This window comes from Gorilla gorilla, chromosome 10, assembly GCF_029281585.2.
Source record: "Gorilla gorilla gorilla isolate KB3781 chromosome 10, NHGRI_mGorGor1-v2.1_pri, whole genome shotgun sequence".
Taxonomy (NCBI): domain Eukaryota; kingdom Metazoa; phylum Chordata; class Mammalia; order Primates; family Hominidae; genus Gorilla; species Gorilla gorilla.
The window spans coordinates 7,228,217-7,253,105 of record NC_073234.2 but is presented as its reverse complement, the minus strand read 5'-3'; positions in this window follow the sequence as shown (position 1 = coordinate 7,253,105).

Genomic DNA, 24,889 nt, shown 5'->3' with positions numbered 1-24,889 from the left:
ATGGCGGTGCAGATATTTCCATGTACATACAGATGGCGGTGTAGATATTTCCATGTTTATAGATATAGCGGTGTAGTTATTTCCATGTGTAAAGAGATAGCTGTGTAGATATTTCCATGTATATGCAGATAGCTTTGTAGATATTTCCATTTTCATGCAGATAGCGGTGTAGATATTTACATGTTCAAACAAATAGCGGTGTAGATATTTCCATGTTCATTCAGATAGCTTTTTAGATACTTCCATGTTCATACAGATAGCGGTGTAGATATTTCCATGTTTTACAGATAGCGGTGTAGATATTTCCATGTTCATAGAGATAGGGGTGCTTATATTTCCATGTTTATATAGGTAGCGGTGTAGATATTTCCATGTTCATATAGATGGCGGTGTAGATATTTCCATGTTCATAGGGATGGCGTTGTAGGTATTTCCATCTTTATAGAGATGGCAGTGTAGATATTTCCATCTTAATACAGATAGAGGTGTAGATATTTCCATGTTTAAACAGATGGCGGTGTAGATATTTCCATCTTTATAGAGATTGTGCTGTAGATATTTCCATATTCATACAGATGGCGGTGTAGATGTTTCCATGTTTATATAGATGGCGGTGTAGATATTTCCATCTTAATACAGATAGCGGTGTAGATATTTCCATGTTTATGCAGATGGCGGTGTAGATATTTTCATGTCGATACAGATGGCGGTGTAGGTATTTCCATGTTTATGGAGAAAGCGGTGTAGATATTTCCATGTTGATAGAGATAGCGGTGTAGATATTTCCATGTATATACAGATAGCGGTGTAGATATTTCCATGTTTATACAGATAGCGGTGTAGATATTTCAATGTTTATAGAGATAGCGGTGTAGATATTTCCCTGTTTTACAGGTAGCAGTTTAGATATTTCCATGTTTATAGAGATTGCGGTGTAGATATTTCCATGTATATACAGATAGCGGTGTAGATATTTCCATGTTCATACAGATGGCGGTGTAGATATTTCCATCTTTATAGAGATGGCAGTGTAGATATTTCCATCTTAATACAGATAGAGGTGTAGATATTTCCATGTTTAAACAGATTGCGGTGTAGATATTTCCATCTTTATAGAAATTGCACTGTAGATATTTCCATGTTCATACAGATGGCGGTGTAGATATTTCCATGTTTATATAGATGGCGGTGTAGATATTTCCATCTTAATACAGGTAGCAGTTTAGATATTTCCATGTTTATACAGATGGCGATGTAGATATTTTCATGTCGATACAGATGGCGGTTTAGGTATTTCCATGTTTATAGTGATAGCGGTGTAGATATTTCCATGTTGATAGAGATAGCGGTGTTGATATTTCCATGTATATACAGATAGCGGTGTAGATATTTCCATGTTTATACAGATAGCGGTGAAGATATTTCAATGTTCATACAGATGGTGTTGTAGATAATTCCATGTTCATACAGATGGTGGTGTAGATATTTCCACGTTTATAGAGATAGCGGTGTAGTTATTTCCATGTTTATAGAGATAGCGTTGTAGATATTTCCATGTTTATACTAATAGCAGTGTAGGTATTTCAATGTTTATAAAGATAGCAGTGTAGATGTTTCAATGTTTATAGAGATAGCGGTGTAGATATTTCCCTGTTTTACAGGTAGCGGTTTAGATATTTCGATGTTTATGCAGATAGCAGTGTAGATATTTCCATGTTTATAGAGATAGAGGTGTAGTTATTTCCATGTTTATACAGATAATGGTGTAGATATTTCCATGTTTATAGAGATAGCGGTGTATATATTTCCATGTATATACAGATAGCGGTGTAGTTATTTCCGTGTTTATACAGATGGCCCTGTAGATATATCCATGTTTATAGAGATGGCGGTGTAGTTATTTCCTTGTTTATACAGATAGCGGTGTAGATATTTCCATGTTCATATGGATAGCGCTGTAGATATTTCCATGTTTATAGAGATAGCGGTGTAGATATTTCTATGTTTATACAGATAGCGGTGTAGATATTTCCATGTTTATACAGGTAGCGCTGTAGATATTTCCATATTTGTACAGGTAGCAGTGAAGATATTTCCATATTTATACAGCTAGCGGTGCAGATATGTGAATTCATTAAACCTCTTTTTCTTTATAAATTACCCAATCTTGGGTATGTCTTTATCAGCAGCATGAAAATTGACTAATACACTCACTGTCCATGAATGATACTCTGTTAGCCCATTTGCATTGTTATAAAGAAATACCTGAGGTGGGGTAATTAATAAAGAAATGAGGTTTATTTGGCTTCTTGTTCTGAAGGCTGTACGTGAAGCATAGTACTGGCACCTGCTTCCAGGGAGGGCCTCAGGAACCTTCCAATCATGGTGGAAGGTGAAGGGAAACCAGCATATCACATGGTGAGAGAGGAAGCAAGAGAGACAGGGAGGAGGTGTCAGTCTCTTTTAAACAACCAGATATCGCATGAACTCACAGGGTAAGAACTCATTCATTACCAAGAGGACAGCACCAAGCCATTCAGGAGGCATCTCTCTCCAACATTGGGGATCACATTTTAACGTGAGATTTGAAGGGGACAAACATCCAAACTATGTCAGATACCAAAGCTGACAATGCTTAGGATCTTTAGCTGTTCCAGGTTCTGGGAAAAGGGAGAGAGTTAGCTTCCCTCGTCTATGCTGTGCTACTCCATATTATATTAGTAATTATTGTTCTCTAAAGGTTCTTGAAAGCAAATAAACAAATGCAAGGCAAAACATATGAAATGCAAGGCAAAACATATGAAATGCAAGGCAAATGCATTAAAAACTTTTGAGTGTTAATATATAGGTTTTATTTTATCTTTTTAATTTCTTTTGCTTAACCAAATAGATTATGTAGTTTTGATTAACTGGCCATGAAATAGCTCTGCCTACATAGAATTTCCCATGAATAATTGGTTGTGGAGACTTTTGTGTGTGACCCAAATCCTCCCTCAAAACTGAAGTTTGCCCAGCTATTGGGAGTGTTGGCAAATCATGCCTCTCAGCTGATTCTCTCTAGAATTTATTCTCAGGAGATCTAATTAATAACTTGTCAAGCTGATGTCCATCCTTGGGGACAACTCGTATCTGAAGAATGGCCAGTGAAAGGTATTAAAACTCCATACTCCTGCCTCAATTTAGGGCAACTCTGAAGGGTCACCCCTGCTTCTCAGCTCCCCCTTGAGATTAGCTGAGGTATTTGTTGTGACTGCCTCACATCTCAAATCCCTTTGTCCAATTCAGCTTTTTCGCCACAGTTGTTGGTTCCTAGGATTTTACCCAGTTAAATGTTCTCTACACAAATCTCTATCTCAAATCTGCTTTACAGGGAATGTGGCCTCAGACAGGTTTTCATTAGGTTCTGGACGTAACTCTCATTAGTCATTGATATGATTCGGCTGTGTCTCCACCCGAATCTCACCTTGATTGTAATTATCCCCGCATGTCAAGGATGGAGTCAGGTGGAGATCATTGAATCATAGGGGCGGGTTCCCCCTACTGTTCTCCTGGTAGCGAATAAGTCTCACGAGATCTGATGCTTTTAAAATGGGAGTTTCCCTACACAAGCTTTCTTCTCTGCTACCATTTAAGATGTGCCTTTGCTTCTTTTTTGCCTTCTGCCGTGACTGTGAGGCCTCCCCAGCCATGTGGAATTGTGAGTTCCTTAAACCTCTTTCCTTTCTAAATTACCCGGTCTTGGGTATGACTTTATTAGCAGCATGAGAACAAACTAGTGCAGTCTGTTCTATAAGCCCAAGTCGGATCACAGAGTCCCGCTTTCTGTTTTTTTTTTCTAGCCCATATTTCTACTAAAACTTGACTCATATAGACTTAAAACAAAATAATTAAGCATGGCTAGTATTTATTTAATATTTTATACGTGTCAGGTACTGTATTTTGTAACTTATCTTTTAATAATCTTTCCAAATCTCTAAAAGGATAATTCTGCTCTTTTATAGAGAAAATAAGGATGGCTCAATCTTTTGATTTTTATTACAAGCTTTATTTTGTATAACATATAATAAACTAAAAATATTGAAAGTTTAGAAACCATCAGCACGCAATCGAGGTGATGGAAATATACTTCACCTCCAGTTTCCTGATGCCTCTTTATAATACATTTCTCTGGCCCCTCATTCCTGGCCCTTAAAAACCACCAAACTGCTTTCTGTCACTGGACAGTAATTTATACAGTCAAAAAATGTATATAAATACAATTTTACACTATGCACTTTTTTGTCTGACATTTTATGTTTTTTTCTCTGCATGTTTTACCTCTAGAGTCTGCCTTGTTTCACTTAGTATAGTTATTTTGAGATTCATTCATGTTATAGTATGTATCCATAATTAATTCGGATAAAGCAAGTTAATTCATTAATGTATTGATTGATATTTAGAGTGTTTCTAGTTTGGGCTATTATGAATACATGTGCTATGAACATTTGTGTTGATATCATTATATGAACACCTACTTTTATCTCTCTTGGGTAAATACCCAGGAGTGCAATGGCTGAGTCTTACGGCAGAAGTATGTTTAACTTTTTAAGGGACTCTTAAACTGTTTTTCAAAGGTTACACTTTTTTGTATTCCCATCAGCAGTGTATGAGAGTTTCAGCTTCTCCACATCCAAGCCAGTGCTTGGCTGTTATCAGTCATGCTAATCTTAGCTATTTAAAAATAGATAGTGGCGTCTCATTTTGGTTTTAATTTGCATTGCCCTAAGCATTAATTATGTTGAGCATATGTGCTTATTTACCAAACAAATGTCTACTTTGTAATGTCTGTTCCAGTCTTTCACCCAAGTTTTAAATGGGGTTGTTTGTTTTTCATTATTAAATTTTGAGCTTTTAAAATATATTTTTGATGCAAGCCTTTCATCAGATATATGAATTGCAAATATTTTCTCCCAGCCTGCAGCTTGTCTTTTCAGTCTCTTAATAGATTCTTTTGAAGAGCAGATTCTTTTTTTTAAATTTGATGAGTTCTTCTTATCAATATATTATTATATAAATCATGCTGTGGGGTCATATCAAAGAAAGCTTTGCCTGACTCAAAGTCCCAAATGTTTTCACATCTTCCCTCTCCTCTCCTTTGGGAACTGAGATTACACGTAAATTCAGTTACTTGAAATTTACTGTCTACTATTGCTCTGTTCATGTTTTTTAAAAATTTATTTTCTCTCTCTATTTTATTTTGAGAGGTGTCTATCTTTTCTTCTTTAATGACTAATGTGCTATCAGCCTACCATGTAGCTGGGACTACAGCCGCATGCTACTATGCCCCGCTAATTTTTGTATTTTTAGTAGAGATGGGATTTCACCATATTGGTCAGGCTGGTCCTGAACTCCTGACTTCGTGATCCACCTGCCTCGGCCTCGCAAAATGCTGAGATTACAGGCGTGAGCCACTGCGCCCAGCCTCCTTTAGTGTATCTTGCATGTCTCTATTTTAGAACATATAGAATACTGTTTCAATAAGCATTTGAATGTTCTTAACTGATAACCCTGGCACCTTGATTTACTCTGGATCAGTTCTGACTCAGTGATTTTTCTCCTTATTATGAGCCACGTTCTTCTGTCTTTTGTTGTTACTGTTGTGTCTCTGCTAAACTGTGTCTGGATGTCAGATATGGTGACTTTTATCTTATTGAGTGCTGGAAGTATATATAAATATTCTTGATCTTTGTATTGGTATGTATTTAAGTTTAGTTGGAAAGAGTTTGACTCTTTTTGGTCTTGCTTTAAAAATTCATTAGGTGGGATCAGACCAGTTCTCATTTTAGAGCTAATCACTCCCAACTAGTGAGGCAAGATCCTTCTGGGTATCCCTGGGAATCTTGAGGTGTTTCTGGTTTGGCTGATAAAATAAGCACTATTACTGGACCTTGGTGAGCATGTGTACTGTTACTTTTCATCTTATCTGGGTGTTGTTTCCCCAACCGTAGGTACTTTTCTCTAGGCCTGTCCTAACAATTACTTAGCTATGTACTTTAGGGGGACCCTTTGCAGAGCTCTGGAGTTCTCTTTCTGTGCAGCCCCTTCTTCTCGGAAACCTTGTCCTGAGAGCTCATGTCAACATGGTTTCTGTGGACTCTCAGCTCTGTCCCCTCAGCTCAGGGAGAACAATGGGCTCCTCTTGGGCTTTTCTCCTGGAGTAGTGGGCTGGAAAACTTTCTCCAGGCATAAATTAGGGCCGTTGATAGGCTCACCTTGTTTGAGACTGACTTTACAGGGTCTTGCAAATTTTTGTGGCATACATTTTGGCCATTTTTTTGGTTGTTTCAGGAGGGAGAGAAAGTCTAGTTCTTGTTACTCCATCATGGTCATTGCAGAAGTCAAACTAACTGATATTTATCAATACAGTCTGTTGCTACACATTGAACTTGCTTAAGATAATTTTTAGATGGCACAGAACTTTCTGTCCATTGAATGAGACTCTCTGCTTATTTTGCAAGTGCTCATTTGTATGGAGACATTTGTATGGAGAAACTTCAAAAAGTTTGTGGAAAAATGAAGTTAAAAGATAAACATTGAAAATGTGATCTTCGGTTTTCATCCCTAAAGAACTGATGGTCCTGGGAACTTAACAATGTCAATGCAGTCTCTTATACATTATTAACTTAAGAAAAATGGGTGCCCTTTCCACATTTGTTGAGATTGGGAAACAAAAAGAAGTCAGAAGGAGCCAAATCAGAGCTGTAAGGTGGATGCCTGACAATTTCCCATTGAGACTCTCACAAAATTGCCTTTGCTTGATGACAGGAATGAGCAGAAACATTGTGGTGTTAGAGGACTGTCTGCTAAAGCTTTCCCAGGTATTTTGCCCTAAAACTTTGGCTAACTTATTCAAAACACTCTCATGATATGCAGATATTATTGTTCTTTGACCTTCCACAAAGTCAACAAGCAAAATGCCTGGAATGTCCCCAAAAAACTGTTGCCGTGACCTTTGCTCTTGAGTGATCCCCTTTAGCTTTGACTGGACCACTTCCACCTTTGGTAGCCATTGCTTTGATTGTGTTTTGCCCTCAGGGTCATACTGGGAAAGCCATGTTTTATCTTCTGTTACAATTCTTCAAAGAAATCCTTCAGGATCTTGACCCTAGTTCTTTAAAATTTCCATTGAGAGCTCTCCTCTTGTCTGCAGCTGATCTGAGCACAACACTTTTGGCACCCATGCAGTGGAAAGTTGGTTCAACTTTAATTTTTTAGTCAGAACTGTGTAAGCTGAACCAATTAAGATGTCTATGATGTTGGCTATTGTTTGTGCTGTTGATTATCAGTCCTCTTCAATTAGGGCACAAACAAGATTAATTTTTTTCCTTGCAAATTGATATGGATGATCTGTCCCTGTGGACTTCATCTTCCACATCATCTCGTTTCTTCTTTAAAAAAGCTGTCCGCTTGTGAACTACTGATTTCTTTGGTGCATTGTCCCCTCAAGCTTCTTGTAAAGCATCAGTGATTTCACCATTCTTTCACTCAAGCTTCATCATAATCTAATGTTTGTTCTTGCTTCAATTTTAGCAGAATTTACATTGCTCTGCTAGGGGCTCTTTTCAAACTAATGTCTACTCCTTCTTACTGTCTCAAACTAGATCCTGTTCAAACATGCTATAATAAATTAGTATGAGTTTATTTTGCTGCCAAAATTGAAACCTTTGCATAGTTTTTTTCATAATATACATTTTCCATGAACTTTTTAAGGCCTCTCATGTATCCACAGGTAGAGTGCCTTACCTATTCTGACTTCAGTCAATTATTCAAGACCTTTCCTTGTCAGTGATACATTAGAAAGGTAGAGTATTGAAAAATAAGAGTAGCTTCTGCTGATTAAGAAATACTATATCTTTTTCTACTTCTTTCTTTTTTTTTTTTCTTTTTTTTTTTTTGAGACAGCATCTTTCTCTGTCACCCAGGCTGGAGTGCAGTGGTGTGATCTCAGCTCACTGCAACCTCTGCCTCCCAGGGTCAAGTGATTCTCCTGCCTCAGCCTCCCGAGTAGCTGGGACTATAGGTGCCTGCCACCACACCCAGCTAATTTTTGTATTTTTAGTGGAGACAAGGTTTCACCATATTGGCCAGGCTGGTCTTGAACTCCTGACCTTGTGATCTGCCTGACTCGGCCTCCCAAAGCGCTGGGATTACAGTCATGAGCCACCGTACCTAGCTTTCTACTTCTTTCTTATTATTTTCCTCCTCTCTCATTCCTATATTCTCTCCTTTCTCCTACTTTCCTCCCCACTCCCTGTTTCCTTCCTTTCATCTTTCCTATTTTCAAGACTTAATATTTCTTGAACCTCAGATGTTATCATAGTATGTTATTTGTTTAATTTTCACATAACAATAATAGTTTAAATACAAATAATATTTATTTTCATCCCCATGTTATCAGTATAACAGTAAAGATGTGGAGAGGCCAGCTGGGCATGGTGGCTCAAGCCTGTAATCCCAGCACATTGGGAGGCCGAGGTGGGTGGATCACGAGGTCAGGAGATCGAGACCATCCTGGCTAACACGGTGAAACCCCATCTCTACTAAAAAATAGAAAAAATTAGCTGGGCGTGGTGGCGCGTGCCTGTAGTCCCAGCTACTCGGGAGGCTGAGGCAGGAGAATAGTGTGAACCCGGGAGGCAGAACTTGCAGTGAGCCAAGATCACGCCACTGCACTCCAGCCTGGGTGACAGAGCGAGACTCTGTCTCAATAAATAAATAAATAAATAAATAAATGAAAATAAAATAAAAAAAAATGATGTGGAGAGGCCAAACCAATGGCTCTTATATCCACGTTCTTTCTTCTAAATGATTTCACCTTAGTTTTGGTCTGCATCTCTAACCATAGCTAGTTGCAGCAGGACTTCTATCTGGCCTTGCTGCTCTCATTTTTGGACCTCCTCACTGAAATCAAATTGATCTTTCTAAAATGCAAACCTGGTCTTAGTATTTTATTACTTAAAACCCATTGGTGGCTTTCCATGATTTATGGAATAAAGTCAAAATTCCTGTTTTTGCCCATGTTTCTGTGTGCCTCTCATCCCTACATTTACTGATTCCTGTGTGCCATAAATTGCCAGTTGTCCAGAGTTCATTCTCTTTTTGTACTTGGGAGGACTTCTGCATCCTGCAACTTTTCCCCTGAAACGTGCTTGGAAAATACCTACTCATTTTTTTCAGATTCAGGTTAGCTTTTTACTTCAGTTTCTTTTCCTGAAGCTTATACTGACTGCTCCATATGGCTTTGGGGATTAGCTACTCATTCCTTTGTGCCCTTTGTAGATACACATTTATCATGGAGTCTTTTTTTTTTTTTTTTTGAGACAGAGTCTCACTCTGTCACCCCGCTGGAGTGCAGTGGTGTGATCTCAGCTCACTGCAACCTTTACCTTCCAGGTTCAACTGATTCTCTTGCCTCAGCCTCCCAAGTAACTACAGGCGTGCACCACCGTGCCCAGCTAATTTTTGTATTTTTAGTAGAGACGGGGTTTCACTATGTTGGCCAGGATGGTCTCGATCTCTTGACCTCGTGATCTGCCCACGTTGGCCTCCCAAAGTGCTGGGATTACAGGCATGAACCACCACTCCCAATCAGTCATGCAGTCTTTATACTTACTTGTTTACTTGCCTGTGAGCTCACTGAATGCAGGGACTATTTCCTTGTTGCTCTAGCACCTACACCAGTACCTGGTATCCAGAAGCTGTATGCTAAATGTTTGTTGAGTGGCTGTTTGACTGAATGATTGTACTCCTAATTAGTAGATAGAAAGCCATGTACTTCCCAGTTCATCATTCTTTGTGCTCAATTCTGGTTTCTTTATTGTGTTCAAAAGAGTTCCTTAGTGACATAAAACTATGGAGCTAGTATGTCAGCTCATTTAAGCAATGATTGGTTTATGTATATAAGAGGCTTCAATAATTATATATTTTTATTTCAGTTTCAATAAATGATCAATTTATTAATTTTCTCTGTTTTGGCTTATTGTTCACATTTAATATCAAATAAAAGTGTTTTACTTAAAATTATTCATGCCAATTATGACAGTTAGGTGAATATTACTTTGATTTACATTCCAGTAGTAGTTTTGGTTGAACCCTGAATATGCTAAGACGTCCCTTTTCTTTTTTCTTATGAACAGGCTACTGTGTTTACATATATTATTAAAATCTTCTTTGAAAATACGAAGAGTGTTACATTTCTTATATTTAGTTCTCTGTGCTTCAGAATTCCTGTGATACTTGCACTTAAGTCCTTCTGAGCAGTTGATGTTGATATTTATGTGGTTAATTTCATGAAACGTGGTGGTTTTCATTTCTATCATTAATTTATACAGGAGATAGACTGTTTTCCAGGTGTAAGCTCAGTCATATAATTAGAAAATTTATAAGCAGAAAGGAGTTATTTGGTCTAACCCATTTATTCTACAGATAGAGAAATTAGAGTCCAGAAACTCTGTCTTCTTTAAAGTCTTACAGGTATTTAAGAAAAAAGAATAGACTTGAGGTTTCTGTGCTCTGAACCCAGTGATCTTGACACTGTAATGATCTTCATCCATATTATTCACAGAAGTAAATATAATCACATATTAAATAAGAAACAAAAATACTAAGGAGATATTATACTGAAAAATGAAATAATATTATCTTAATTATTTTGATCAGATTCAATCTATAGCAGCTTGAAGGCTAATAATTCCAATGATTCTCTGAATAAACCATTTTTCTAATAAGATTACAGGTTTTAGTAATCTAATTATTTTGACTGATGCAAATGTTACCCCGCCAGTCTGAAAAATGTGTTTATTTATATGTCATAAAGAATAATTTATTCCAAAAAGGCTAATTTTCAAAATATATGTATCTTCTGAAACTGTATCTATTTTTTCCCCACGTTTTCTAAATATATTTTAGAGGGCATTTGTAGATTTTCATGGTGCTGAAAAATTAAGGTATAATGGTCTCATGAAGGAGAATAATGTCATTTAGACATTGTAATTTTGGAGGATCACAATACTTTTTGGAATGTGGTTGTTGCAGCACTGGTCACTTATACTAATTATATAATAACATACTATACTAATGCAATAATATACCATATGAAATTATTCAGTGGTAAATTTGTCTTAAATCCTCTAGAATACTGCAAAGAAATAGTTTATATAAGAAAGAGTACCATAGCAGATGTGAACACAATATTTCCTATTTTTTTCTTCTTTTTTATTTTTTTGAAGACAAGTTCTCACTCTGTTGCCCAGACTGGAGTTCAGTGCCATGTTCATAGTTCACTGCAACCTCAAACTCCCAAGCTCAAGTGATCCTCTTGATTCAGCCTCTGAAGTAGCTGTCCCTATAGGTGTGCACCACCACACCGGCTAAGTTTTAAAATTTTTTATAGATATGTTGCCCAAGCTGGTCTCAAATTCTTGAGCTCAAGAGATCTTCTCACCTTGGCCTCCCAGAGTGTTGGGATTACAGGCATGAGCCACCATACTCAGCCAATATTTCTTTTGTAAAAGACATTTTCTAACATACTTCTCATTTTAACTAACATAATATTCAAAGTGTAGATCTGAGAAAGAGATAGTGCCTGCAGATCTGGGATCCTACATGCTAATATTATGGGATGCATTCAGATTTGATCAGCAGATATTCCATTTATTCTAGAACACCACCAGCAGAAGAATGTAATTACGTCTATCACTAAAACTTTGTGTCAATACAGACTACTGTATTTGTTATCATAGATGGTCCTTGGATGGCAGCCTTAAGCAATTTTAAACCTAGACAGGTGATGTACTTTTTCTTCTTGGATAATTTTCATGGTTTTATCTAATTTGGTTGTAACTAATGTGTTTAATATGGCTTGCTTGTTTTTTAAAAAGTTGTTCAGTATCCTTAGAACTCAGTGCTGATTTCTTTTTCTAGCAGGCCTTTTATATAGGACATCTCACTTTCTCCTGACTCTCTACTACTAGCATGAGGTCTCTGAAAAATCAAGACAGCAAAATAATTTGTTATAGAACAGCCTATGTAGAGGGACAGGGGAGGAGTCATATTCCAAGAGGGAAAGACCTTTGAGCCAGGCTCAATTTGTAGAGGCTGTTGAATGAAAATGAGGGAGAGAGAATGCACACTTTACTGCACTATTAAAGCAAAATTCTGACAATAACTTCTAAAAATGATTCAACTCTTATACACTGAGAATATGACAGACCTTCCAAAAGTATAATTTCTTACATGAACGTCCAGGTATATAAGGAAAAATAACTATTTCATACCAATATCTCCAGCCGCCTTTATTGTTGGTTCACCACATAGGTTTTTATCAGAATCGCAGAACATTAATTTTTTAAATTAGCTACCATTACAACTAGCTTGAGAAGAACTTTCTTTTTAATAATTCGACCCAGATGCATTCTAGATACTCCAGTGTTACGAATCGATGGCTTCATGAGGAGCCGCTGTTGACTCATGCTATCTCTGGACACACTGACAGGAAATGTTTTCTTACACCTGTTTTCCTCCTGCTTTTCCTTGGTAGGACTTAGTTCCTTGGCATAGTTCAGTATCAATGGCAGTCATAGAGAAGTGTTACAGAAACCCAGCTTATTCCAACTTGTGAATTATTTGGCACCCAGGAACCAGGTCTTACAATCTTCAACCCACTTTTTCTTAACATGGCCCCTTTTCTGAAATGTTTATTTATATATGATGTAGGCCTGGGGAAAGGACATGGACTTTCAAAGAAAATATTCTCCAATAGATCTCTCAACTCCAGAGAACCTTCTGACTAAATCTGAAAGAATTCCACTGTGCTCTGATAACATCCTTTAATAATGAAGGAAAAGATATTTTTCCCCCAGGAGGATTTTGTAGTGAAAAGATGGCACAATTTTTTTAAAAATGTTGTTTATAATCTCATTTGTTTTTTCATTTGTGGGGTGTGTCTTAAATCCTAAATGGTACATCCTTTTTAAAATACTTCTAGTAATAAAATGTTTCTGAAGTTATGTTGTAAATATCATTGGACTATGTTTAATAATGTTAAGTTGATCCCACTTCCCCTGAAATTATATACATAAATGCTGAAAGTATAAATTTACATATACAACTTCATGGAACATTTTTCTTCCAAGTGTGCATTTGCTAGAATTTGCATTGAAAGGTTTTGGAAGGAGCCTGTTGGTATGAATCCTGTGTGAGCAACACTCAGATTTGTTGCATACTGAACAGCATGCTAAATCTCACTTCACAATCTTAGATTTCTCATCTACCATCTTGAGCTGAATTTAAAATGTAACTGCAGTTTATTATGTCACCTGTTCGTCAAACACTGATGCAAAGCTTAGTTTTCAGTGTGAAGAACCCATGACTAGAGAAGGGAAGAAGAAAGGGTCAAGCAGACCTCATTAAAGAGTGTATGGGCAAGAAAACACATCAGATGTCTTGATAGGTTTTTTAAAGTCCTGTTAGACTTGTCATGATTTCCAAAACACTAAATGCCATCTAGTATTTTGGACCCTCCAAAATTACAGTAGAATATTATTATGGGTCATCTTAATTGGAAATATACAGGAAAATCCTGATGATTAATGTAGACTAGTGATAGCTCTCACACATTTATATAACCTATGTTGAAAAGAAAGAAGAAAGGCAGGAAGGAAAGAAGGAAAAAGAGCGGAGAGAGAGGAACAAGAAAACACGTGGATTTGTGGAAATGAAAATTTTTAAATTACTAATTTGCAAGAATGGGTAAGAAAAATACCGAGTATGAACATAAATGCTTTCAATTCCGTTTGTCTCTTAATCCTTCTCAGTCCGTGGCCAGTTTTGAAACTTGGTGTAACTTCCTTCCTTTATTCCTCCCTCCCTTGCTCCCTCCATCCCTTCTTGCCAGCCTCCTTCCCTTCCTCTCTCCTTGAGTTTCCTTCTTCTTTCTTGTTCCCTCCCTCCCTCCCTCTCTCTTTTTTCCCCTTAGTTTCCCCGGAAGCACATATACCAGCCATTTGAATGCTTTCTGCTCATAGATACTGCCAAGCCCCCTCACCCAGACTGCTGAATAGATTTGGTAGAATGGAATGAGAAACATAGACTTTGTGTCTGTGGCGGCCACCTCTGATGTTGCAGACTTTTGCCGTGATTATGCACTCCAGCCGAGGGACGCTAGAGAGGTTGAAATTTCAACTGTGGGATTTGCCATTTTGGAATTTGCAGAAATGTACTGGATATGCTAACAGCAGCCTGGCTAGCCTCCACTTCACAAGGAAGTATTTAAATATACACGTGTAATATGAAGAAAATTGCATTAGATCATAAGGGATGAATTATTTTGTAAATGACTATACCATCAAATACCATACCTGATATCAATCATCTTCATCAGACAGTATCTGTGTATGTAAGGAGATAAACAAAAAAGCAGGAGTTTATTTCTCTCTAATGTATCCTTGACTCTCTAGCAGTGACCTCTGAAATGTCTCTTCTGATCCAGACTTGTTTGAATCATGTGCAACATTTTAGATTTGTCTTTTCTCTGCAAGTTTTTTTTGTTAAGTACCATAACATATTGAACCAAATAGTTTTGCTTGCTTTCTATTGATGACACATGATTTTGGCTTTTATCTTCAGTGGAAAATCAATGTGTCACATGGAGTTCACTAAGAAAAAGGTATGGGGCCTCTTTGTAATTCTTTGTCAGATGATTGCTTTATCTTGATTTATGCCTTCAAACTTTTTCCCATTCAGCAGAAAATATTGTGTCGCTATCTGTGAGAGCAAAGCGATCTATACCAATTTATGCTCTAAGTGTAGCCTCCTTCCAGAACTGCTTATGGAACATATCAACTCACTATAGAATAGGGACATAATGGATTCTTCTTTCTTAAAAGTGGCAGATTGACAATTTTAGTTCATATACAAGCTTTTATATTAACATTAAAACAATATTTCTATGTAAAGTAAAATATTGTAGTTGATTATTATTCGAGGGCCTCCCAGAATTTCAAGGTCTGAAAATGAATTCAGTGTTCCTGGTGGTAACAAAATTGCCCCTACTTCCTTGTATCAGGACTGCCATTTGGAACTGCTGGGGAAGCTCTTTTCAGAAATTATTTTCAAAACAGCATTGTTGCCTTTTGCCAAACTGAAATCTGGTTGTAAACTTTTGAAAACTAGTTCCTTGGAATGGAATTCAAGTTGTCTTCTAAGCAATTTTTTTTAACTCAAACATACATTCTATCTTGCTTTATTATGTCACTATTTGTGTAGGAAACATATTTCTATTTTTACCATTTTCAATTTATTTACATTTACATTTACATTTGTGTGTATATATATATACACACATACATACACTTTAAGTTCTGGGATACATTTGCAGAACTTGCAGTTTTGTGAAATAGGTATACATGTGCTGTCGTGGTTTGCTGCACCCATCAACTCGTCATCTACATTAAGTATTTCTCCTAATGCTATCCCTCCTCTTTCCTTCCTACCCACTGACAGGCCCCAGTGTGTGATGTTCCCCTCCCTGTGTCTATGTGTTCTCATTGTTCAACTCCCACTTATGAGTGAGAACATGTGGTGTTTGGTTTTCTGTTCTTGTGATAGTTTGCTGAGAATGATGGTTTCCAGCTTCATCCATGTCTCTGCAAAAGACATTAATCCATCCTTTTTTATAGCTGCATGGTATTCCATGGTGTATATGTGCCACATATTCTTTATCCAGTCTATCATTGATGGGCATTTGGGTTGGTTCCTAGTCTTTGCTCTTGTGAATAGTGCTGCAATAAACATATGTGTGAATGTGTCTTTATAGTAGAATGATTTATAATCCTTTGGATGTGTACCTAGTAATGAGACTGTTAGGTCAAATGATATTTCTAGTTCTGGATCCTTGAGGAATTGCTACACTGTCTTCCACAATGGTTGAACTAATTTACACTCCCACCAACAGTGTAAAAGCATTCCTATTTCTCCACATCCTCTCTAGCACCTGTTGTTTCCTGACTTTTTAATGATTGCCATTCTAACTGGCGCGAGATGGTATCTCATTGGACCAGGGGTGATGAGCTTTTTTTTTTTTTTTTCTTCGAGACAGCCTCACTCTGTCACCCAGGGTGGAGTGCAGTGGCACAATTTCGGCTCACTGCAACCTCCACCTAATGGGTTCAAGCAATTCTCCTGCCTTAGCCTCTTGAGTAGCTGGGATTACAGATATATACCACCACGCCTGGCTAAAGTTTTTTTGTGTGTTTTTGGTAGAGACAGAGTTTCACCATAGTGGCCAGGCAAGTCTCAAACTCCTGACCTTGTGATCCACTCGCCTTGGCCTCCCAAAGTGATGGGATTACAGGCGTGAGCCACCACGCCCAGCCTATGATGAGCTTTTTCTCATGTGTTTATTGGCCGCATAAATGTCTTCTTTTGAGAAGTGTCTGTTCATATCCTTTTCCCACTTTTTGATGGGGTTGTTTTTTTCTTGTAAATTTGTTTAAGTTCCTTGTAGATTCTGGATATTAGCCCTTTGTTAGATGGATAGATTGCAAAAATTTTCTCCCACTCTGTAGGTTGTGTGTTCACTCCGATGATAGTGTCTTTTGCTGTGCAGAAGCTATCTTTAGTTTAATTAGATCCCATTTCTCAATTTTGGCTTTTGTTGCCACTGCTTTTGGTGTTTTAGTCGTGAAGTCTTTGCCTATGCCTATGTTCTGAATGGTATTGGCTAGGTTGTCTTCTAGAGTTTTTATGGTTTTAGATCTTATGTTTAAGTCTTTAATCCATCTTGAGTTAATTATTTTATAAGGTGTAAGGAAGGGGTCCACTTTCAGCTTTCTTCATATGGCTAGCCAGTTTTCCCATCACCATTTATTAAATAGTCAATCTTTCCCCATTGTTTGTTTTCGTCAGGTGTGTCAGAGATATGTTGTATATTTCATGGTACAATGCCTTCTGTCAATGGGGAAAAATAACAAGCATATATGGGATGAATGAAGTCTGCTATGGTTAAGGTTGAGAATATTTACTGATCCTTGAGTTCAGTCTCCAGGAATGTTGGAAATAGAGAATAGAGATAATGGAGATAAAGAAAAGTTCTGAAAATGACACTTCCCATAGTGTCAAAATTGTGATCTATTGGAGAATTCTGTGATACATCAAAATCTCTGTTTATGCTGAGGTTTGTTATTGTGTATGAGCATATCTTTATCAGGTGTAGGCTATTTCTATACTTTCATGTCTTTAAATCAATGTTTCTATTCACATATGTATATGTGCAAATAGAAGCATGCTAATATTATATATATATTGTCTGTCATTACCATGATTGCTATGATTATCATTAGCATGTATTATTAGTGTGACCGAAGTATCATCAGTATCAGTTTCTTTCTCACTGCAGTGCTCCTGTAATGCTTCATTTCTACAGAGCCAACCTACACCCACCGTTTCCCTGACTATAACTTTACCTAAAGTATAAGCCCTTATAAAGCCATGAAAGCCTACCAAGAATTGTCAAAGAAGCTAGGCAGCAGCCAGGCTCTGCCTTAGGAAAAGATTTTACTTTTTATTATCATGTGCAGTACTTAACTACTTGTTTTGACCTCTAAGATTTTGCTCTCCTATATTTCTATCCCCTGGCTTTCTGATATTTCATGTGATTATATTTGAAATTTTAACCTTGCTTTTCTTTTTGGAATCTCTGATATCTCTGCTGCCACAGGTAATGACAGGTTCCTCTCTAACTGTTGGTGTTATCCCTGGTCAGATTATTACTGATGACAGAAGTAGATGTTTTACGTGGATTCTCTCGATATCAGAAACAAATACAGATATCACAACTCAAAAATGACAGACTGATAACCATTATGAACTTAGATGCAACATTCTTAATACAATATTAGCAAATTGAGTCTAGGAATATTTAAAAATGATAATGTGTTTTAACCAAGTGGGGTTTATCTCAAGTTGGTTTCAACAACTGAAAATCTACCATGCTGACAGAAAAAAGAAAAATCACGTGACACTCTCAATAGATGCAAAAAAGGAATTTACAAAATGTAACACATTTTTTAAATTAAAAACTCCCAGCAAACTGAGGATAGAAAAGTACATTTTCAAACTGATTATGTGTTTACAAAAAATCTATAGCAAACATCTTACTTAAAATGGTGAAAGCCTTAATACTTTCTACATAAGATTATGAAAAATGCAATGATGTCCTCTCTCCCTAGTTCTTTAAAGTATTGCATTCAATATTAAATAAGTGGAAATATATACCAAGTTCATTGATAAATATTTAATACTTATGAGATGATAATTCTCCTGAAATTGATCTCTAGATTCAGTGGAATTCCCATGAAACCTTATAGGTCCTTTTGGATAAATTACAAAACTGATTCTAAAACAGGGAGAAAGAAAGAAGGGAAGGAAGGAGGAATGGACAGAAAGAAGAAAGAAATAAAGAGAAAAGAAAAGAAAATAAGAAATAAGTGACACCCAAGTTGGGAAGAAAGAAAAATACTATTCTCACGTGATGTAAACATATACATAGAAAATCCTTAGGCATCTGCAGAAGTGTGCTAGAGGTATGAAGTGAATTTAACAAAGTTGTAGGATGAAAGATCAATAAATAAAATCAATTGTGTTTCTATACACAATCAACACCAATTAGAAAATAAAATTATGTAAGCAATTTAACTTATAATAGCCTCAAAAATAATAAAATAATTCAGAATAAATTTAATAAAAGGTATGCTGATCCAAAATTTCTAAATCACTAATACGAGAGATTGAATAGGTAGAAATATGTATCAAGTTCATTGGTAAATATACATGTCATACTTATTAGATGATAATTCTTCTGAAACTGATCTCCAGATTTGGCACAATCCCAGTCAAACCTATAGGCCTTTTTGGAGAAATTACAAAGCTGATTCTAATTTTTTTTTTAAATGCAGAAGTCCTAGAATAGCCAGAGCATGTTTTAGAAAGAAGAATAAAGTTGGAAAACTTTCCAAATTTCAAGACATATTGTAAAGCTACACTAAACAGTACAGTAAACTTACTGGCATGAAGAAGACATATATATCAGTGAAACAGAATAAATAATTTAGAAATATATCCTGCCTTACATGGCCAAAGTTGCCAAAATATTTCAATAAGGAAATCAATGTCTTTATAAAGATGGTACTATTAAAATTGGATATTAAATGGAGAATATGAACTTCAGAATTACCTCACACCATATCCTCAAATTAACTCAACATGTATTTTATACATAATGTAAATATAAAATGTATAAAGCTTACTGAATAGGAAAAATTTTTAATAATCTTACTATAGCTAAAAACTTTTTAGATAAGAAAAGGATGGATGAAAATGGAAAAAAATAGTAAGTTGGACTTCATGAAATTAAGACTTTTGCAACTTAAAACATAGCATCAAAAAATGAAAAGGCAAACCACAGATTGGGACAGAATAATTTTAAATATGTCTGATAAAGAACTTTCATCTAGAATGTACACATAACTAAAAAACTAAATAACAAAACACAAATAACTCATTTAACGTAATATTTTGACCTAAATGGGCCAAATATTTGTACAGATATTTTAATTTAAAAAGAGATGATGTCCAATACACAAATGAAAAGATACTTAACATTACCCGTCATCAGGGAAATGCAAGTTAAAACCACATTGAGGTACCACTGTACACCCACTGGAGTGGCTGACACGAGCAGAACTGACCATACCACATGATGTGAAGAATTGCTATTCACACCTGGCTAGTGGGACTTCAAAATGGTACAGACATTTTGGAAAGCAGTTTGGCAGTTTCTTTTAATGTTAAACTTAGTACTGATCATATAGCCAAATAATCCCACTGCGACTCAAAATAAATAAAAACATATCCGTACCAAGCCTCATCCTTGAAGTTCATAGCAGATGTGTCCATCAACTTGTAAATGGATAAACCAGTTGTAGATGGAGTACCACTCAACAATAAAAAGGAGCAAACTGATACAACAGCAATATAAATGAATATCAAAAGCATTATGCTCAGTGAAAGAAGCTAGACATGAAAGACACCAATGTATCATTCCACTAATAGGATACTCTAGAAAATGCAAACTGTAGAAACAGAAGCAGATTAGTGGTTGCCTGTGTTCAGGAATGGAGAAAAGATCAAATGCAAAACAGCAAAAGAAAACGTTTTGTGATGATGCAGATTTTCTGTATCTTGATCATGATTGTGGTCAAATGATGATATTCATCTGCCATAACCCATTAAATTGCACATTGAAAAGGGTGAATTTTACTGTGTGTACATTATACTTAAATGGAGCTGTAAATATGTTTGGAGCTTATCTGTGAACATTAGTTGCAGAGCAGGAGTTACTTTTATAGAGTGGAAATCTGCTGAGTGCCAACTTGAGAAGGGTTGAAAAAAATTAGAACCTTCTTCCAACACATTTCAGTTAGAACACTCTTAGGATGTCGTTACAGCTGCGCTCTATATTGGAGTCTCTGATGAAATCACATGTCTGACGATCTCAGCATGCCTTTAATCAACAGAATATACACGTGTTTTCTTTTATTACTATAAAGGATATACCAAACAACTTTTTCAAGACTTTACTTCAAAAAGGCACGTAGTTTTGCAACATTTTTGGTAAGTCTTTAATTATTTCAAAATGAAAAATTGAAAATAAAATGCAATTATTTACTCAGGCCCCCCAAAAAAAGGTCTGTACGGGGAATGCATGTGGTGTGTGTGTGTGTGTGTGTGTGTGTGTGTAAGTGTGTGATTTGAAGAATTGAAAAAATTTTAGTGGGGTTTTGTAGCATCACTTTGATAGCATCCTGTAATTTTGTATTGTGTTTGAAATAAAAATAAAGTGAATACACTGATAAAAGTATTTGAAAAGAATTTGCATTATTGCCTAAATTATGTGTGGTTTCCACAGTGGCATGAATCGAGCATCTTTAACCTACATAACAATATATCAGAAGTATTAGGTAAAAAATAAGTAAACTAGTATAACAAAGTTAAATATTTCTAAAGTAAAATTATAGCTTTATTTTTTTTTCCTGAAATGTTTTGAGGAGATATTTACACCAAAAGATATTATCACTGATCAATGAAACTTTTTCAGAATTTGCTTGTGTCCCACCAATATTTGATTACATAGTGCTTCTGTGAGTTCCATTTCATTAATTTAGCTTTGACAGGAGAGAAGGCAATGGCTCTGCAGCCTCTCTCGGTGTGGCATGATCCTGGTTCCGCTGGCTGATCTCTATTAGAACCATGGCCTTAATCATGCCTTTCATGCTTCTAACTTGATTTGCATTTGTTGTGTGATCCAAATTTATTCTCTCGTTTAGTCGCTTCCACCCATAGAAAAGCAGGTCTTTTTCATTTCTCCTTCACCATTGCCCCCATTTTTTCTTTTTGTCCTCCCATGATGAAAAACAAGACAGAAAACAAACTATAACAACAACAGACACCTTTTGTCTGTGGTCACCAATGCATTGTAGCACTAAACTTTGTTCAAAATCTCTAGATCTGACCTCTATATCTGCTGTTCCCAGAGTTTTTCAATGTGTTCTCTAGACTGCTGTGACCCACTGACAGAAAGTCTAGCTATATTTAATTGAAAGTTATTACTGTCTGATATGGTTTGGCTGTGTCCCCACTGAAATCTCATCTTGCACTGTAGCTCCCATAATTCACATGTTGTGGGAGGGACCCAGTGAGAGGTAAGTGGATCATGGGGGCAGTTTTCCCCACACTGTTCTAGTGGTAGTGAATAAGTCTCATGAGATCTGATGGTTTTATAAGGGGAAACCCCTTTCGCCTTTCACTTGGTTCTCATTTGCTGTTTGCCTGCTGCCACGTAAGATGCGCCTTTCGCCTTCTGCCATAACTGTGAGGCCTCCTCAGCCATGTGGAACTGTGAATTCATTAAACCTCTTTTTCTTTATAAATGACCCAGTCTTGGGTATGTCTTTATCAGCAGCATGAAAATTGACTAATACACTCACTGTCCATGAATGATACTCTGTTAGCCCATTTGCATTGTTATAAAGAAATACCTGAGGCTGGGTAATTTATAAAGAAATGCGGTTTATTTGGCTCCTTGTTGTGAAGGCTGTACATGAAGCATAGTACTGGCACCTGCTTCCAGGGAGGGCCTCAGGAACCTTCCAATCATGGTGGAAGGTGAAGGGAAACCAGCATATCACATGGTGAGAGAGGAAGCAAGAGAGACAGGGAGGAGGTGTCAGTCTCTTTTAAACAACCAGATATCGCATGAACTCACAGGGTAAGAACTCATTCATTACCAAGAGGACAGCACCAAGCCATTCAGGAGGCATCTCTCTCCAACATTGGGGATCACATTTTAACGTGAGATTTGAAGGGGACAAACATCCAAACTATGTCAGATACCAAAGCTGACAATGCTTAGGATCTTTAGCTGTTCCAGGTTCTGGGAAAAGGGAGAGAGTTAGCTTCCCTCGTCTATGCTGTGCTACTCCATATTATATTAGTAATTATTGTTCTCTAAAGGTTCTTAAAAGCAAATAAGCAAATGCAAGGCAAAACATATAAAAGTCAAGGCAAAACATACGAAATGCAAGGCAAATGCATTAAAAAACTTTTGAGTGTTAATACATAGATTTTATTTTATCTTTTTAATTTCTTTTGCTTAACCAAATAGATTATGTAGTTTTGATTAACTGGCCATGAAATAGCTCTGCCTACATAGAATTTCCCATGAATAATTGGTTGTGGAGACTTTTGTGTGTGACCCAAATCCTCCCTCAAAACTGAAGTTTGCCCAGCTATTGGGAGTGTTGGCAAATCATGCCTCTCAGCTGATTCTCTCTAGAATTTATTCTCAGGAGATCTAATTAATAACTTGTCAAGCTGATGTCCATCCTTGGGGACAACTCGTATCTGAAGAATGGCCAGTGAAAGGTATTAAAACTCCATACTCCTGCCTCAATTTAGGGCAACTCTGAAGGGTCGCCCCAGCTTCTCAGCTCCCCCTTGAGATTAGCTGAGGTATTTGTTGTGACTGCCTCACATCTCAACTCCCTTTATCCAATTCAGCTTTTTCGCCACAGTTGTTGGTTCCTAGGATTTTACCCAGTTAAATATTCTCTACACAAATCTCTATCTCAAATCTGCTTTACAGGGAATGTGGCCTCAGACAGGTTTTCATTAGGTTCTGGACGTAACTCTCATTAGTCATTGATATGATTCGGCTGTGTCTCCATCCGAATCTCACCTTGATTGTAATTATCCCCGCATGTCAAGGATGGAGTCAGGTGGAGATCATTGAATCATAGGGGCGGGTTCCCCCTACTGTTCTCCTGGTAGCGAATAAGTCTCACGAGATCTGATGCTTTTAAAATGGGAGCTTCCCTACACAAGCTTTCTTCTCTGCTACCATTTAAGATGTGCCTTTGCTTCTTTTTTGCCTTCTGCCGTGACTGTGAGGCCTCCCCAGCCATGTGGAATTGTGAGTTCCTTAAACCTCTTTCCTTTCTAAATTACCCGGTCTTGGGTATGACTTTATTAGCAGCATGAGAACAAACTAGTGCAGTCTGTTCTATAAGCCCAAGTCGGATCACAGAGTCCCGCTTTCTGTTTTTTTTTTTCTAGCCCATATTTCTACTAAAACTTGACTCATATAGACTTAAAACAAAATAATTAAGCATGGCTAGTATTTATTTAATATTTTATACGTGTCAGGTACTGTATTTTGTAACTTATCTTTTAATAATCTTTCCAAATCTCTAAAAGGAGAACTCTGCTCTTTTATAGAGAAAATAAGGATGGCTCTGAAAATGTTAGCATTAGGGGAAGTAGGGTGAGGGACATAGGGGGCACTTTGTGTTATTTGTGCATTTTGCTATCAATCTAAAATCAGGTCAAAATAAAAATTTAAAAAATGGGTAGTAGAAGCAGGTTGTTAAGATTTTCAGTGTGACTCTAGAATTTTTTTGTTTGTTGTTTGTTTTGGAGTGTAGTGGTAAGATCTCTGCTCACTGCAACCTCCACTTCCCAGGCTCAAGCAATTCTCCTGCCTCAGTCTCCCAAGTAGCTGGGATTATAGGTGCCCGCCACCACACCCAGCTAAGTTTTCTATTTTTTTTTTTTTTAGTAGAGATGGGGTTTCAGCATGTTGGCCAGTCCAGTCTCCTACTCCTGACTTCAAGTCATCCGCCCGCCTCAGCCTCCCGAAGTGCTGGGATTATAGGCATGAGCTCCCACTCCTGGCCCAAAGTTCATATTTTAACTACTAACCTAAATTATTTTAAAAACAAAAGCCTCCTTGGACTCAAACCAGGTCAGAGTGACATGATCATGTGCCTGTTTTGTGCAGGGTGAAGTGAGATTATTATCTAGGAAATAGCTGAAATGTCTTGTTGTGGGCATACATATTTCATATAAATTCTAAGCTTCATATTAGCACTTAGATTATAATTATCTAAAGAATAGAGAACAATTTCATATAATTTTCAGTGTATCAGGCGAATCAAAAGTATACATACAAGCATGCAGATGAATTTCAGTGAATATAGTGGTGACAATGCTCAACAGAATATGTGTCCCCCACCCAACCCTGCTTCTTGCTCTTTCACTGTCCTAAAGATAGAACAAAATGGTTCAGGCATCCAGCTTGTCCCCTCCACACTTCACACTTTTACTTAATAGCAGTTTATCTTTAACACTTTGTCATCTTTAAGATGTTGCTAATTCTTTCTGGTAGATCCCAGGACTGAGGATGAGGAAGAATGATTTTATTTAAATAAAGTTGCTTAATTAAAAAACAATTTTT